At 38.9% G+C, this 17,984-nt stretch overlaps 1 long non-coding RNA gene across 1 annotated transcript; it reads right to left on the reverse strand.

The window, feature by feature from the left end:
- Positions 1–7,803: 7,803 nt before the first annotated feature.
- LOC130904897 (uncharacterized) lies at positions 7,804–9,151 on the reverse strand. The gene is made up of 3 exons (XR_009060923.1): positions 8,555–9,151; positions 8,210–8,431; positions 7,804–8,113 (listed from the first exon to the last, which is right to left on the reverse strand). It is a non-coding gene; the product is annotated as an uncharacterized LOC130904897 (long non-coding RNA).
- Between the last annotated feature and the right edge of the window lie 8,833 nt (positions 9,152–17,984).

The raw sequence follows: 17,984 nt of genomic DNA on the forward strand, positions 1-17,984 counted from the left end.
GCAACATGTGATTATGTGTCCAACACAGGAGGGCAGTCTTGCAACACTTCCTTCCAACTGTAGAGCAGCTCTCCCCACTGGTCAAATGTACTGCTGCTGCACGACCTTCCCTTACAAATTCTAGGAGGATAAATTTCTCATGTGTTCTTAACAAAATGCACTCTGCTCCAAACATTTTCATTTCCCCCTTTGTCTTTAATAATTTTTATTCATAACGTACAAAAATATTTGAACCATTTAAGTTACTTAGATTTCTACATAAATTCATCATATAATGAGGCATTGCACACATAACTTTAACAGTGCAGATTTAAAACATTTTACGAGAATTTGTATTTAACAACTGGTTCAAGGCTTCTTTGGAGGAAATATGGTGGCTCACACAAGTAAGTGCACCATCATATTTTATGCAAATATTTTGTATAATTTCAAAAGAGAGCACTTGAAAAATCGTACATTCCTGCAGGAGACGCCGTGTAAATTTAATCACTTCACAGTTTGCTAGTCAAATTGGAGGAGCCTGCCTAGTTAAAGTGTTTCATTGTTTATTGTATTCCAATCATCTAATAGCCTCAGCCATCTTTTATCCCAGGGGTCAGGAGCGTATGGCTCGCGAGCCATGTCAGGCTCCTTTGATGAGCGCATCTGATTCTCCACAGACTTTCACTGCACCCACCTTTAAGAGTGGAATCGGCTGGCTTGCTGACATGAAGGAGCTGTGACCAACTACTCGTGAACTGACACACTGATCTTGTACGCTTCATGCACAGGTCGTAAAAATATGTTTAAATTCAGCTGCCATCGCTGGTCCCTTCCGTTGCGAATTGCCCAGAGACTGGTGCAAAAAATTGCCCGTTTGACGTTTTTCTGCACAAACAGCAGCGGGGCTGGCCCTTCCCAACGTCATGACAAGCGAATTTGAGTATTTTTGGGCTGTTGTTGGGCAACACGGACTTTCAACTACTTCCGCAGATTTTCTATGGGGTTGAGACCTGGAGGCTGGTTAGGCCACTCCAGGACCTGGAAATGCTTCTTACGAAGCCACTCCTTTGTTGCCCTGGCTGTGTGTTTGGGATCATTGTCATGCTGAAAGACCCAGCCACGTCTCATCTTCAATGCCCTTGCTGATAGGAGATTTTCACTCAAAATCTCTCGATACATGGCCCCATTCATTCTTTCCTTTACACAGATCAGTCGTCCTTGTCCCTTTGCAGTAAAACAGCCCCAAAGCATGATGTTTCCACCCCCATGCTTCACGGTGGGTATGGTGCAATTCAGTATTCTTTTTCCTCCAAGCAAGAGAACCTGTGTTTCTACCAAAAAGTTCTATTTTGGTTTCATCTCACCATAACACATTCTCCCAGTCCTCTTCTGGATCATCCAAATGCTCTCTAGCGAACCGCAGATGGGACTGGACGTGTACTTTCTTCAGCAGGGGGGCACATCTGGCAGTGCAGGATTTGAGTCCCTTGCGGCGCATTGTGTTACTGATAGTAGCCTTTGTTACTGTGGTCCCAGCTCTCTGTAGGTCATTAACTAGGTCCCCCCGTGTGGTTCTGGGATTTTTGCTCCCCGTTCTTGTTATCATTTTGACGCCACGGGGTGAGGAGGGAGTTGAAAGTCCGTGTTGCCCAACGACAGCCTCAAAACATCACTGCTCTAGAGGAGATCTGCATGGAGGAATGGGACAAAATACCAGCAACAGTGTGTGAAAAGCTTGTGAAGAGTTACAGAAAACGTTTGGCCTCCGTTATTGCCAACAAAGGGTACATAACAAAGTATTGAGATGAACTTTTGGTATAGACCAAATACTTATTTTCACCATGATTTGCAAATAAATTCTTTAAAAATCAAACAATGTGATGTTCGCTTTTTTTTCACATTCTGTCTCTCATGGTTGAGGTTTACCCATGTTGACAATTACAGGCCTCTCTAATATTTTCAAGTGGGAGAACTTGCACAATTAGTGGTTGACTAAATAGTTATTTGCCCCACTGTATACTCTGTATACATATATATCTACAGTTATCAAGAACAGAAAGCTCCTCACCATGCACGGAGAGTTTCAATTTAAGTCCAGCACCCTGAGACTGTACACAAAGCAGAAAGAGTGAGGCTGAGGACTAGTAAGCCTCAAGTCCACAGTCAGGGATGAAACATTGAAAACATTGAAAACCCTAGAATGCATCAAGGATAAGTTGCTAAGTGAATGTCTAAGGCAGCAGAGACTCCATGGGAGTGCAGAAGAGGGGGAGCAGACATGGAGGGACAAGCCCTTAGTACATGGAATGTACCACCGGTCAAAACAAGTTGCTGAAATCAAGAAATCCTACCGGTAGATGAAGTTTGCTGGACTGACAGACACCACAGAGGCTTCATGGCTGTATAAGAACAAACCCTAAGTGCAGGGCAGTAGAAACTAATACCTACCAGAGCAGATCAGAGCTGAGGTGCAGACGCTTTGGAGACACTCCAGCACATCATGTGTGTGATGCTAGCTGGATCAGCATCCATGGAGAAGCACAACCAAGTGGCTGGGTTAGTATACAGAAACATCTGCAACCAGTATGGAATAGAAGTGCCCTGATACCAATGGGCTACGTCACAGACGGTAGCTAAGAAAAACAAGGCCAATATTCTTTGCGACTTCCGCTTCCAGACTGGCAACAGCTCCAGGCTTAACAATCGGACATCACGGTGGTGGACAAAGAGCAGAAGGGAGTGATGGTGCATAGACTTTATAAACACATGATATGGGAAACGGGGCCGATTCGTAGGGAGCCAATTTTCAAAAACTTCAAATTCAAATATGGTATGTGTGTATATATATCATATAGACATATTGTTCTATCAAACACAAGTTTTTTTTTTTAGCTTAAAAAACAACTGTTTATTTTAAAGAGGGGTGCAAGAGCAGAAACTTTTTTCAGCTTTGTGTTTTCTGTCATATACAGCATATACGGTATGTATATACTGCGCTGTGCAGTGCAGTATATACTGTTTTTTTTTTTTTTTTTTGCTTTACCTGTCCTGTTCAGCTAGACACAGAAAATAGGAATCTGAGTGTCCTTATGGTTTGAACAGTTTTAATGTATCACATGGGCGTTTGATATGCTCCCATTCTGGTTATTCATCTTTGTATTTATTAGGAGGAAGGAGCAAGCATGTGTATTATAGCGTGTATATTATGAACTGTATAATTATTTTATCATATTATAAAATCCATCCATTTTGAACGCAGCTTATCCTTGTCATGGTTGTAGGGTGCTCGAGCCTCTCTCAGCTGATTACGGGCAGACGGCAGACAACACCCTAAACTGGTCGCCATTCAGTTGTACGGCACACACAGAGACAGACAACCAAATGCACTCACCAACAAGTCGCCAAAGGTGGGAATCGATCACGCTGTCTGCTATGAAGTCAGGAGAATGCACCTCTACAACCATCAACGACTGACATTACCCGTCATTAAAATGTAATTTTCATCTACAAAAGCAAGTGTTCAGTTTAGTTTAAATTGACATTATTCAGCTTTCGGGGATATACAGTCGAAATTAAAATACATTTTATGCGTATTTCAACCAGTAGACAGTGACATTTTAAGTTTTGAAATTTTAATTTTAATACATTTAATCATCAAATTAATATTTTTACAAGTTAAAATTTTTGGGATGTGTTACTTTGCCTGATGTTACAAATAGTGGTTGGAAGTCACCCCCCCCCCCCCCCCCCCCCCCCCCCATCTTTGTATAAAAAGGCCTCAGGCCCTGTTGGCCTTTCCAAGTTGTGCATGTATTTGATGCAAATAACAATGTGACTGCAATTTTAGCATGAACTGTACGCTTGCCCGCGTGTGCTCGTATGTCTGCACGTTTGTCTGTCTGCTCTTTGGCTGACTTATAAAATATGACAGACCATTTTCAAACTCAAAGATTAACATTGTGTATTCCCAGTGTCCCAGCAGACAGCTTGATTGATTACATCATATTATATTAAGGTCATTTCGACATCAGGGTAATTTTCAACTCGAGCCTCCGGGCCATATTTTAATGTGCATTTGTTTGGCACTGCTGTCGCTGGCTCACTCGCTCGCTGTCTCGTCTGATTTACTGGGAAATAGATGGCGACATTAACGAGCGATTAATTAAAAACAACAACATTAATGATGATGCACTGGCTGCTTTGCCTTTTGAAAAATGATGTATTTCACACTCTGACGGTATAGGGACCTGAATCAGTTGTCTACATTATTAATATATTAAGAATAATAATTGTTAATATTATTATTGCTGTTGGTTATTTTTATTTCAGCATTGAATACCGTTTTTTGCATTCCACGAAATTATCATTAATTGAACACTGGAATGAATTATACATCCAGTCTACACCTTTGTTGATTCTAAAAAAAATGGTAGTATTTGTATTGTTATTCGTATTAAAATTTTACCATGTTCATGTTTTAACATATTTTCTAAATGCCCTTTTTGCGTAAATCATCTGATTTCTTAACTTGCCGCAATTAACAAATGAAAAGATGAAGATCAAATTAAAAAAAAGATAATCTGATAAACGTTCAATAAACAGAGAAATATAGGGCCTTTCAATTGGAGATGCAGATCACCCTCCTCTTTAAAAAAATAAAATAAAATAATTAAATGACAGATATTGAGGGATTGAAATTCGTGTAACAAACAAAATTAGAAAATTACAGTATACTCATTTCACCGTTTATTTGCATCCTGTCATTACTGTAACCAAAAAGAAAGCCCCGAATTGTTGTGTGTTGCCAACAGAAGTACAAAGTTCAGGCTAATAATTGCCCAAAAGACGTATATTTAAAAAATTGTGTTCAGTGTATGTGCGCGGGGAGGGGGGGGGGGGCGCTCGTGAGTGTGTGTATGGTGTTCGTGCACCAGAGCGTATGTTTGCGTGTGCATTCGTGCGTGGGGGCCAGCATGATCTCTTGCAGTCTCCATATTTACATGCTGTTGCAAAAATGGTTTCCTGCTGCGCGTGCACACTTGACCAAGGTTCCAAAAATGCGCGTGCATTCTGACGCCCGTGCTATACGCATGTGCGGGCCTTTGCACTCACATGTCCAATGTGCGCCGATGTTATCTACACTCAGTCTAATCCAGAAACTGGGAGCCTTTTCCACCGAGGATCAAGCTTCGGTTTGTACGTGTGAGTGTGCGTGCGCATGTGTGTTTTGCGTGTGTGTGTGTTCAGTCACCACAGTCTTGACCACACCAATTCGCAGTGAAAATAGTTCTACACCCTCACTCTGATCCGTTTCTCCCTCCTCCTTACTCAACAACACGCGCACACTCATAATCCGCAATTATTTATTGTTCCGCTGTGTTACATTTAATTTTAATTTGGACAGAGTTGCGAAGGCCACCTATATAAAACCGTATCACAATGGTTTCCATATCAAAAAAATTCAAACAGTTACACCAGCAACAAAGAGTTTTGCATTTATTTATTTATTTATTTATTTATTGGTGTTTTGGATAAAAAATGCTTGAAGCGGCAAAAAAAAAAAAAAAAATGTATATATATATATTTATATATATATATATATATATACTTGCAGTGAAAATAATAGGGGGGAAATGGCCGTTTAACAAGCAACCACACACAAAAAAATTATATTTGCAGGGTTGACGTGGGTTGGCACAAGCGGGATTTTTTCCCCCGCCTTAAACAGAACCCCAAATTCCTGGTTATGAACGCTGATATAGTCGGTCGTTATGAATGAACATTTTGGGGTATATTAATTCAATTTCCAAGTGAATCATAATAATTGCAATATTGATCATGATTAGTCAGTATAGTCACAACCGTTGTCATATTTTTAATATATCATTTATTTAATGTTTTTATATTAATCATCACCTGTAATCATTTCTCGTTGTATTACATCCGTTTGCTTTTCACTGCACGCTGTTTTCACCTTACATTATACAAACCTGAGATGAGGTTATTTGCTGTAGTAGTTTACAATGCAAGACGTTTACAATGCGTTGGATAATGCATGAATTTCAGATGACTGGAAATGAGTGTATAATTTTATTCTTACAAGTTCTGCCCTAAAAAACAACTCTGTGCCATATGCCACTATATTGCATGCAACATTACCAAATTGTAAAGAAAATATAAGACCTATAGATTTGTGTAAAATCTCTTGAGCCCTATAAGTATGTGTGTCTCTAAGCTCATTGGAAAGATTAACAACAATAAATAAATATTAAAACCAAACAATAAAAAAGCACCTTGGCATGAAGGACGACATTGGAAATCTGACCACGATAAAGTAATGATACCTCCCAATGACAGATATATCAGTTTACCACATTTTTTAATAGGAAAATGACAATAGCCAAATATAGGTGGCTGAATGTAAATAAATGATCCATTTTAACACAATAAGATCATTATTACAGAAAACAAATACGTTAAAGCTATTGTTGGTTCGGCCCTTGAGCACAGTAAAATGTTTTCATGTGCTCCCGCTTGAAAATAAGTGCGCAGGTATGATTTAGGATAATTAACGGTTAATTGCACCTCATTTGTCCAAACTAAAGAAATAGAAATATTACGTTGTGTTGTGTTGTGTTCGAAGGCCTGGCTTGCAAATATTAGCACCCATCACCCGTTCGTGCAAGTTTTTTTTTTTTTTTTTTTTTTTTTTTTTTTGCTTTTATTCAATATTTGTGTGTGGGGCTGATCTGATCGATCTCGACCCTGCCGATCAAGACAACTAATTTACATTCCGAAGTTTCCTCGCCAACTGAAGGACTCAAACAAAACCTTTGCACACTACATCAATTATGATTTGTTTATCGACCTTCATGCTGTCTTTACCTTAGCATTGTTCTTAGGGGATTTTATTACCTCCTGTGCGACTAAATGAGATGTCAAAATATTCAAGTAAAAACTAAAGAATAAAAACAAAATATTGCTACAGATAATTTTCAATGTAATGGTGTCAAAGTGTACCTATATGTCCATATATAGGTCCTCTGGACGTATAATTTATATTTTACAAAACGTAGAAAGAAATATCTCGCCAAACAAGAAACACTTCCTCTGGCTAAAATGCTTTCGTTGTGATTGATTAATATTATTGATTAATGATTACCGTCTGCATTTCACGCCTTGTCTAGTGCATGGTGATACACGCAGGGCAATCATTTCTGTTCGTTGTGCTTCGAGACCTGGTGATCTTTTGGGTGGATTTAAATTCTAAGTCAAATAGAAAGTTGTGATTATTATTATTTCTTTTAATTATATTATTTTTAACACCTACATTATAACAAAATAGTAAAAATGACAATTGTTGTACATTCGGCGTGTTGCGATTTTTCATCAGTGAATGGATGTGTGCGCCTTCCAGCAGACTGCAGTTGCTCCATCATCGCAGGTCTTTAATAGGCTCCAGCACAGAGCCGCCTTTATTTAGCCAAAACCAGACGGAAACCATTCCCATATGACATATCGGCTACAGGCGCAAGCGCCATGTGGAGCCCGGCCCACCGTTCGGCTTCAAATGCATGCTGACAGTTTTCTAACATTTTGCGTGGAATAATGATATTAATAATAATGATGGTAATAATAATGATGATAGTAATATTAAAATAATTGTAAGAAGTACAATCTATGCATGCAACTCAAGGAAAAAAAGTGCAGTGTATTTGGACAGATTTTAATGTGAATAATACTTTTGGACCGAATGGAATGCAGGCCTCTTAATTTCAGCTTGCTGCGCACTGAACAACCAACTGCCAAACAAACACACACACACACACACAAATAATAACAACAACAACAAAAAGACAGGTGGAGAGTCATGCTCATGCAGCCTGTAGTCCAGTTGTATTGTATACACTTCTTTTGCTCTAATTTCATTTTAATTTATATACAAGCAGCCAAAATGTGGAAATAATGTTTACTCTGGGGGAGAAAGAGAGGATGCATGCGTTTAACAGCTGCTAGCTGCTGCATTGCTACACGCACGCGCGCACACACGCACAATACCCCGCGAACTGTGCAATTAGAGGACGTCCACCATATAACAAACTTTTTTTTCTTGCCTTACTTGTCATCCAATCTGCAAAAATAATGAAGACAAAATCGTGTTAATAAAATTATTATTTGCATGTCATATAATAATAATAATAATAATAATAATTAATATACATCTTACCTCGCCGCGTGCACAGGCCGGCTGCAGAGAAACATGTTGCCGCCTGGAGTTAAATGCAAGTGGGTGCTGGCAAGAGCGGAGCTGGGTGGGCTGAGAGCCGTGGCTGAAGTGGGAGTGGGAGGGGAGCGGGGGGGGAGGGAGGGAGAGAAGGTGCGAGTGTGAGGAGAGAGCAGCATGTGGAGGAGGAGGTATAGAGGAGGAGGAGGGGAAGAGATAAGTGATCTAAAGGGGAGACGATAGGACAAAAAAAGTGATGATGATGAATACATTGGAAAGTTTTTTTGGCCCGGGCGAGGGTGTCAGATTGAATGGGCTGTGCGCATGTGCGAAGGTGTCCAAACTGACAATGCTGGTGAGATGAAGATAGTGTTGTTTCTGCTTCTGGGCTCACGGTGGACGACGAGAGGAATCTACAAGGCGACAAGATGAGATCCAAGGCGAGGGCGAGAAAACTGGCCAAAAGTAGGTCCCCAATTTCTTTTACTTCCCGACTTGCAAAAAAGGGGAAAAAAGTACTGCTTCTTGCGCGTCCCTGTCCGGTGTCACAGCAAAAAGAAGGAGGCGACACTCTTTGGATACTCAGATAAACTTTTTAGAGGCGACATCGTGGCCGGTCAGGCGATTTTGTGTGCACTTTGCCGTGTTTGCTTTCCTGCGCCAACTTTTGACGCCGGTGCGTCACCGCGCTTTTGAGTGACTGCAGCTTTCAGATTCGCTCGTTGTTCTTTCTCGAGGTTTTGCATTCCTGCTTACTGGAAGTTACGCGAAACTTGTCGAAATGCATCCGAATGTTCTTCCTCTTAAAAATAGAGCCGTTCCAAGTCTTGTGAAATCGCATAATTCCCGCCTCGTGTAATAGTGGGCGCTGTGGTTCTATCCAACAGCATTTCCTTCCCGAAGCGTGCATTTTATTTTGTATTTTTTTGGGGAGGGGGGTGAAGAAAGAATATTTGTTGCACTGTTTGTTTTTCAGCACTTTCTCTCACTTCATATGCATCCACACCCCCCTGCCCCCAACACACACACAAACACACATCTCACCCCCTCCTTTTAAAACCCCAAGGGTCCCCTCCTAAGGGGGTGCCAATCAATAAGTGCAAAGAGAGGACCCAAACAAGCAAATTTGTGTTTTGATATTTGGCGTTGATCGTTGACCTTGCTTGTAATTCTTTTCTTGTGTTTATAGTATTATAGTCCGCAGCTGGCCCTGATATTTTATCCACTTGTTCATCCATGCACCTTTTGTGATCTGTTTATTCACGGGACTCATTAAGAAGGTGATGACCACATTATGATGCCTTGATAAGTGGCCTAATTTAGTTAAGGCCTGCTGCAGCCAACACGTATAGTGAGATTCTATTTCAACGCACAACATGATTTTATTTTAAATTATGTAGAAATGTAATTAGGCGGAATTGTATTTATTTATTATGGTTTTATTGTTTTTATTATTGTGTTGTTATTGACAGGCCTTAGTCGCTTGAATAAAACTTTGCCAAACTGAACCAACATATCCACATTTAAAAATGCCGTATGGATGGATTATTATTATCCTTTTGGCAATATTGTAAAATAACATTTTTTTTTAGTTTATGATAAAATACAAATGATATATTATCTACTTATTTATTTGATTTTTTTTTTTTTAAATCCATATTTTTTTTTAATGCTACATTTTCCTGCCCTATTCTATAATTGACCACTATTCGCATGGAGCCCCGTTTTAAGTTTTAAGACATAAAGAAAAGGGAAATGGCTAATTGCTCTGCTTAGTATAATTGCTTAAACGTGTCGAGCAGCCGCTCCTAGCGAGCATTGTTCACTTGGTCCTGATCTGCAAACAGCCCGAGTCGATAGTCTGTTGATCCTGGTGCTAATGAACATAAATACCAAGCTTTGGGGATCCCTCCTTGCACGGACCCCAGACCAGCGAGGGTGGGCAGAAGGCATGTATAGAACATGTCATTTTCGCATTAAAAAGGGTGCAACTCATAAATATTTTGTATTCAATAGTCAGTTGGTCACTCAACTCTTGTACAGGAATTGATATCCTTTTATTTTGAAGCAACATATTTTGCTTCAACCAAAAAGCCATACCACACACGCATCCTCGTCAAAACGAAAGGCCGTGAAATGTGTGTGCAGGCGTGTGTGTTCGTGCGCAAGCGAGCGTGTGTTTTACTGGGACCTCACATTGATCCGCGTTTAGAGGCCTGTTTTGTTTGAACAGAGTTTTCAGTCCCGTGAGGAAGCTGAACTATACAAGTAATATTATTTCCGTCATAGTCTCTATAAATTAATTGCATTTATCGATCAATATTTTTTATTTTAGTGTATGTGCATATGAATGAATGAATGAATTGTTTACACACTGTCTTTTCAAGTCTGGTCAGACTTGATTCGACATTTCATAGATAATCAAATAATAATTCAAAAATTTCCTTCACTTTTTGCACTTGCATTTGGAACTGAGCATGATAATATATATTGTATTTTTTTTATTGTGGTCATAAGTTTGGATCATTGAATATTTTCTATTTTATTTATTTTGTAATTATTATGATAACACAAACACAACACTTAACACACGTAACACACACATACATAACAACACATAACACAAACGCATAAAACTACACTCACACATACAGCAAGTTAAACAAAAAGGAAGATGTTCAATGATTGTGCCTTAAATTGAACATATCATTAATTAGCAATAGTTTGCTTTGTTGCCAATGTCTGTATACCATCAAATCAATAAAAATGCATTTTAGATCTTATCATAGCGACCAACCTGAACTGTTTTCCACCTCTCAGAGTCAGCTGCATGCATGGGATTCACTCTATAGCACACAAACAATCCTACTGCGGACAGGCTCCATAAAATTTGGATATATTGTTGCTTTGTGTGTGTGCGCGTATTAAATGGGCACAAAATTGTCCCCAGTTTTTGACCACTTATATCGTGTTTTTAGTACAGTGTTGCTTATTACACTGCATTATGAATTATTTTGACATTACTAGGAAGGCCATAACATTTTCAAATCCAATGTTGACCCCCCCCCCCCCCCCATAAAAAAAAGAAAAATGAAGGTTTGTCTGTCACTTGCTCATCTGTGTCACTTATCTCAACTCACACATGTCTCATACACATTTTTCACATATTGTCACGTGAATAGGGATTTGGCCTGTTTTGTGTCAGTTATGTTACAACTCATTTTGATTTGGATTTGATATAATTCTGTTTGATCAGCTATCGGTCATCGTCATTATGGAGCTTGATTTCACTGGACTCAATGTTGAAATGCAAACTAACGTAATATAATACGTTGTTGCATTCATGCTTGATGGCATGATGTGTATTCTTTGTAAACATCAGTCATTTACCGTAGAATAGACCAGTGTTTCCCAACCTTTCTTGAGCCAAAACATCAGTTTTTCATTACAAAAATGTCACAGCATGCCATTAGATTAAAAAGAAAAAAGAAAATGACACAAAAAAGCATGAATAGGGCCTACTAAAGTTCAGCTCAACAGAAAGCTGATGCACTGGCATGAAGCCATGGTTTAGGATGTTGTTTGAATGTCAACAAGTGGATGTTATTGCTGTGTAAATTATTTATTTCATGACAATATGATACCTGTGGGCAACCTTACGATATTTGACAATATTAAACTAAAAAAAAAAAAAAAATTCAAAAAATTGCGCTATCCTAAGATTTTAAGTAAGCACAACTTAAATGTTCAAAGTTTTGTCAGTAACTTGCTATTTTGAGTATTCGTAATTCAGATTTGTGCTAACTTTAATCATCAAGATCACGAAATGTTGAGTTGTGCAAACTTGAAATGTAAGCGGCGCTAACATGAAATTTCAAGTTGTGCTAGCTTGAAATTTCAAGTTACTTGAAATTTTGAGTTGCGTGAACTTGGCTCTAGGCTCACTCACGATGCCTTCACAAAAATGCATTGGCAACAGCTGAGTCAGCCGGACGGTGTAGCTCACTTAATTATGCCTTACGCTCTCATTCAGGAGGCGCACGTTTGAATTCTGCTTGGTTTACCTTTATATACAAGTACCTAAACTTAGATCCTGCTAACTTAATTTGCATTCTGCTTACTTACCAAAGGTTCTAGTTACATATTTTATTTATTTTATTATTAGCATTATTATTATTAAAGTTCTACCTACTTAAAATTTTGAGTTATGCTAACTTAACACAAATTCGGCTTACTTAGAATTTTGAGTTTTCGGCAACAATTTTCATTTGCAAGTTTTCTATTACATTTCCATACATCCTAAACTGGTTGACTTGAAATTTCAGGTTCTGCTAACATTTGTTTTACTGTCTACAACAAACTTTTTCCCGTGAGGGCCACATAATTTTTCCCTTCTCTGATGAGGGGCCGGGGTCAGTTTGTAACAGAAAAGGTGTGACGATTGCAGGAGTGCCTAAATGTAAAAATTTATTGTTTTTCAGAAAGCCACAATCAAATAACCCTTTCTGGATTCTTCACGGAACAAAAGTAAATAAAATAATTATATTATATTATATTATATTATATTATATTATATTATATTAATTATCATATCATATCATATCATATCATATCATATCATATCATATCATATCATAACACTATTAATTAAATAGATAATCCCCAAATAACCCTCTCAGGGTTCTTCACAGAAAAAAGCCAGGAAATAAATAACACTATTGAGAAAAAAAAAAATAAAAATTCAGGGGGCCGGACCAAATGTGGAGGAGGGCCGTATTCGGCCCGCGAGCTGCAGTTTGGGGACCCCTGGTCTACAATGTAAAAGAATGATTAAAAAAAAAAAAAAAAAAAAACTGTGTGTCTGCAAATCAAGCACATTCTTTTTATTTGTCTTCAACTAATGTTGCCAAGTTTGGCTCATTGTTTTATCAGTGCTTGCTTGGTCCTTATAGTGCCCAGACTTTTATTTGTAGATTTTTTTTCCCAGTGTGGGTGCAGGTTTCTGTCACATCTGCTCACGTTAGGTTAAGTTGAATGCAGACTTTGGGGCCTCAAGTCTACTTCCCAAATGTATTTTCACTGGAAAAAAACTGACTCTCTGTCTGCTTCATAAAATCTCCTTCATCACATGCGCAATTGTATTTTGAGCTGTTGGATCATATTAAACCTCTCCATAATTTTGCCACTTTGTACCTTGTCAAAGAGTACGTTTTTTTCTTGTTGTCTGGAACTGTAGCATAAGGTCTTTATTTGATTCCCATAAAATGATACAAATACAGATGAATTGCTTTATGTAACCATAACTTAAGATAAATTGAAAGAGCAGACTCTTCCCACTATGAATAAAATGTGCAGGTCTCATTTCTACTCACTCGTCTGTAAGCTTTTGTGGTCTCCTTCAATTTTGGCTAAATTGGTACAGAGAACAAATTTAAAATGAGTGAATGGTGACTCAGATGCTCTGAATTCTGGCTATGCATTTATAAGAAAATAATATTTTTGTCGCTTTTACAACCTTTCTGCTCTTACTCATGCCCTAGTGTTGTTCGTTTCTAGGAAAATACTTCCATAGTGATTCAGTCACTCCTCCCTTAACAATGCTCCTCCTGCTTCGCCTATTATAGATAAGGTGGACTCTAAACTAGTCACACAAGTGCCATTAAATAAAACATAAAAATAAAACACTTGAGACAATACAGTAATGTCTGGAGAAGCCCGTATAAATAAATACGAAGGGTAGGGATCCAACTCAACTGGTATCAATTTAAAACAATACTGTAATTTTAATTATTGTCGTTGAATTTTGTAGCCGTTTCTTACGAAAATGCATCATACTGAGAGCTGTTTTACATACAGTGGTGCATTGAGATGGGAGTGACCCAACTGATGAATTTTTTTGAGATTGAAGGGAAAAGAAACCGTCATCGCACACACCATATAATTGTTTGCATTAGTCCAACACATTCATCTAACTGTTGTTTAAGCAGACTCCACTACATGCCCTTTGACACAGTAAAGTGAATCACCTTATCCGGGCTAATGAGGGGTAGATGAGAAAAATAGTACAGTTCCTCGTAGGCACCGTCTAACTGTTTGCATTACTCTAACACAGGGGTCCCTAACCTTTTTTGCACCACGGACCGGTGTTATTTGGGTCTTTTTTTCACGGACCGGTGTTCTGACAAATTTTGCAACCCATCAAAAATTGCAACGATGCGGTTCTGCGCATGCGCGTAACGTTAAACATAGCCGCAAAATGCGCAAATGCAGCGAATCGAAAGTAAACACTACAAACTTTCTTGAAAGAAAGTAATATTACCTTACGTTTGATCATGAAAGGACTTGTAGAAAAGTTCTCCTCAGATACATCCTGCCATGTAAGCTGCACACAACAACTTCACACCGCTCTCACCATTAACGACTTCGCCTTGTCGTTAAACAGTTCACAGTTCGTGGGTCTTCGAGGTTGTAGGCTCGTCAGGTGCCCTTTTCGCCGTAAAAATATCTCAAAAGACGTCTGTTTTCCAGTCATCTTCGCTCGTGTGGGGGCTAATTATTTCCGGGAACAAATGTGCTGCGCCCGCGTCCTAGCAATGCGTTATGATCCAGGACAAGCGCACGTAGATATATTATATACACAAACAAGATGTACTGCTAGCAGTCCAATCAATGGATCTCTATGACGACATTGTAATCTATTCCATAGTATTATATCTAGAGTAGACAGATATATTGGTGTGTTAAGCAGGGGCACAGGGTTAATTCAGCCAGAATGCGGTCGTTATTAAATTATTATTTCTGTGCGGCCCGGTGGCAAATGCGCCACGGACCGGTACCGGTCCGCGGCCCGGCAAATGGGGAACCCTGCTCTAACACACGTAATATAATTAATCAGGAAATAGTATCATTTTCATATTTACGGTAGGACTGCACTACTAATATAAAATAAATAGCACACCATAATTTAATGAGAAGAAATAGAAGAGATACACAATGCCGTCTTATCACAGAAGCCCAACGCATGCGTCACGAACAAGATTGACACACCAACTCTTGCAATCAGCTCTCCCAGCAAACTCCAAGGACAAAGCGCTTTGTCCTAAAACAAGTAGAGATAGCCGGGACAACAAAGTTGATAGCGAGCGTCTCATCCGCGCACGAACCTAAGCCGCCCAAAACTGGCCACAGAGGGGAAGACCCAAAAGCAACGCCCAGACACACCGTCGGACACACCTTCGATACGGCCCGCTTCACCAAGGACTTTAAAAAGACTGGACACTGAGAAAACACAGATTTTGCTGCTCGGAAACATATAGCCTTGTTTTGGATCCAGAATTGTCCCTCCGTTGTCTGTTTTTTGCCTTGTTTTTGACCATTGTCGACGAATAAATTGTCAACCTGCTTTCGGCGAGTCTTTTTCAAATTTTTGGGACATGGAGTCAGTGCAAAGGGTTAATGTCAGAGAGAACGTGCAAAGTTCTGCCTTCCTGGTTGGCGCGTGCGGGGGCAGCATCGGCCAAGCGGCACTTGTTTTGGCTAAATTTGTTAAGTTTAAAACTAAGCATACATCAAAGAGAATTGCAACTTATGCATTCAAACAATTAGATAACTTTTGAGAAAGTACACTCATTTTACTTTGAGTAACTTTACCAAATGCCATAGATAGGCAAAAGAATAGTATTTATGTTGAAACGTTATAACACATCAAGCAACACAATAATATATGGGGCAAAGTGTAGAGCGCAAAATTTGACAATGCTCACATGTATATATGTATTATCTTCTATGAACAATTAACACAACTATTCATTGATATGAAAATATATTTTTATTTAAAAAACAAATAGAAAACCTAACTTAAAATCTTTCCAGGTGACATAAGTCAAGCTACCTTTATTTGCAACCGTATTTTAAATCACTCACTCCATGTATTATTTAAAATCCACATCATTTTAATGCTGTTCTTGTGGTTATCTTGGCCTCTTAGGGGCAGTGTGGTGCATGCATGTAGATGCACACTTTGAAAGAAATATTTTTGAAAAATTGAAGAAGAACATCATCATTGAACATTATTAATATAATGTCTTTTCTCAGCATACTAGGATGAATATATTTTTAAAAAATTATTTTTATTGGTCTTCTGTCTGTTTTTCTTCAACATTTGTGTGTGGATTTTTGTTGTCTGGGGATCAATGCTATTATTGTTAGCCTGTGATTTGCGTTTTACAATGTGGTGTTGCATTAAGTGGGTGATTTTCATTAATTTTCATGTTTTAGATAGTTAGTTAGTTACTCTTTTTTTCCAATACCTTGGATACCATAGTTATCAGGGTCATACACCAATATTCGCAGAAAGTGCCTAGAATGTCATTTTTAGCCGTTTTAGTTGGTCCTTTGCATTTGACTGGATCCAATTTGAATATTCAATATTTAAGAAGCACTAAAGTACTTTTCCGATATTTCGAACTGTTTCATGCATAGGAAAGGTTGAAATAGAAGTGTGCTCTGGTTGAAGTGTTATATACTGTAGGCTGTGTAGTTTTTTTTTTTTTTTAGATTGCAATTGTGTTTCCATTATAACTCATTCTACAAACAGTAGTTTTTTTTTTTTTAATTGATGTGACATCACACAGTGCCCTATCATGCAAGCACCTGCCCTTTTTCGTTCTTCCTCCACTTCCATTTTATTTGCAATCACATAAAAAAATGTGAATTACAGAGTATCTGAAAATGATTTGATTCTTCAGTTTTGCACTGAGGTTAAGAAACACATTTACAGTAATTCACCAATATAATGACCACACACACATGTAAACACACAACATAGAGGTGACAGATTTAGAGGGAATGATAGAATTTAACCTCAGTTAATCACAAATGGGGAAATAGAGTGTCCATGTCATCCAAATAGCAGGATTTGGCAGTGTTGCTGGCTAAATATGTGTGTGTGTGGGGGGGGGGGGGGAGTCCATGTGTGCATGCGTTCATATAGTTGGTAGAGGTCCTGTCGCTGCTCCAACTCTTGTTCAGTCTGGCACAACGATGGGTGGGCACCTCAGGCACATCCACATGCGCTTCCTTTTGTGGCCTAGGGCAAGCAAAGTTGCATATTGGGTTGACATGCAAATACCATGAACCATTAAGCTCTTGCACATGGCTCCAAATCCCATTCATTCCTTTGATACGCTGACCTCACATTATCCAGTTGGCAAATATTCCTACTCCCGGCCTTGCTCCATGACCTCATCTGCCGTGTTTGTTTAAAAAAAAAAAAAAAAAAAAAATAGCCGAGGAGTAGTAATTGAATTCAAGACAATGAAAATGAAGCTCTCATGTATCGTCACTTGTGGCTGACAAGATGGTTACTATCCATTATCAAGGATAGGCTAAAAATACATCACTTCTGTAAGTGTCATTCCACACGGAATAGATCATCTTCACTTTAACACTGGTTAACACAAAGTCATTATTTCTCTCTATCCCCTCTTGCTCTTTTTCCTGCTCCATCTTAGTGCTGTGAATTTCTATGTCTGGCATGAGTTTTGCACCACCCACTGTGTAGCAGTGCGCACTGTTTGCCAGACGAGAGGCGAATGTGTGGAGTCCTAATGAGCTTGTTGTAGCAGCCCTCATGATTCCCTCCACGTTGCGGTGTCCCGGGGATTGCTCAGCATTGTGACTAGTCTTATCTGGGTCTAATCCCGATTTGTTTGGCATTAGCCAGGTCACTTTCACCCTCTCTCTCCCATTTTCCCTTTTATTTATTCGTTTGTCCTGA

Source organism: Corythoichthys intestinalis, chromosome 2 (assembly GCF_030265065.1).
Source record: "Corythoichthys intestinalis isolate RoL2023-P3 chromosome 2, ASM3026506v1, whole genome shotgun sequence".
Taxonomy (NCBI): domain Eukaryota; kingdom Metazoa; phylum Chordata; class Actinopteri; order Syngnathiformes; family Syngnathidae; genus Corythoichthys; species Corythoichthys intestinalis.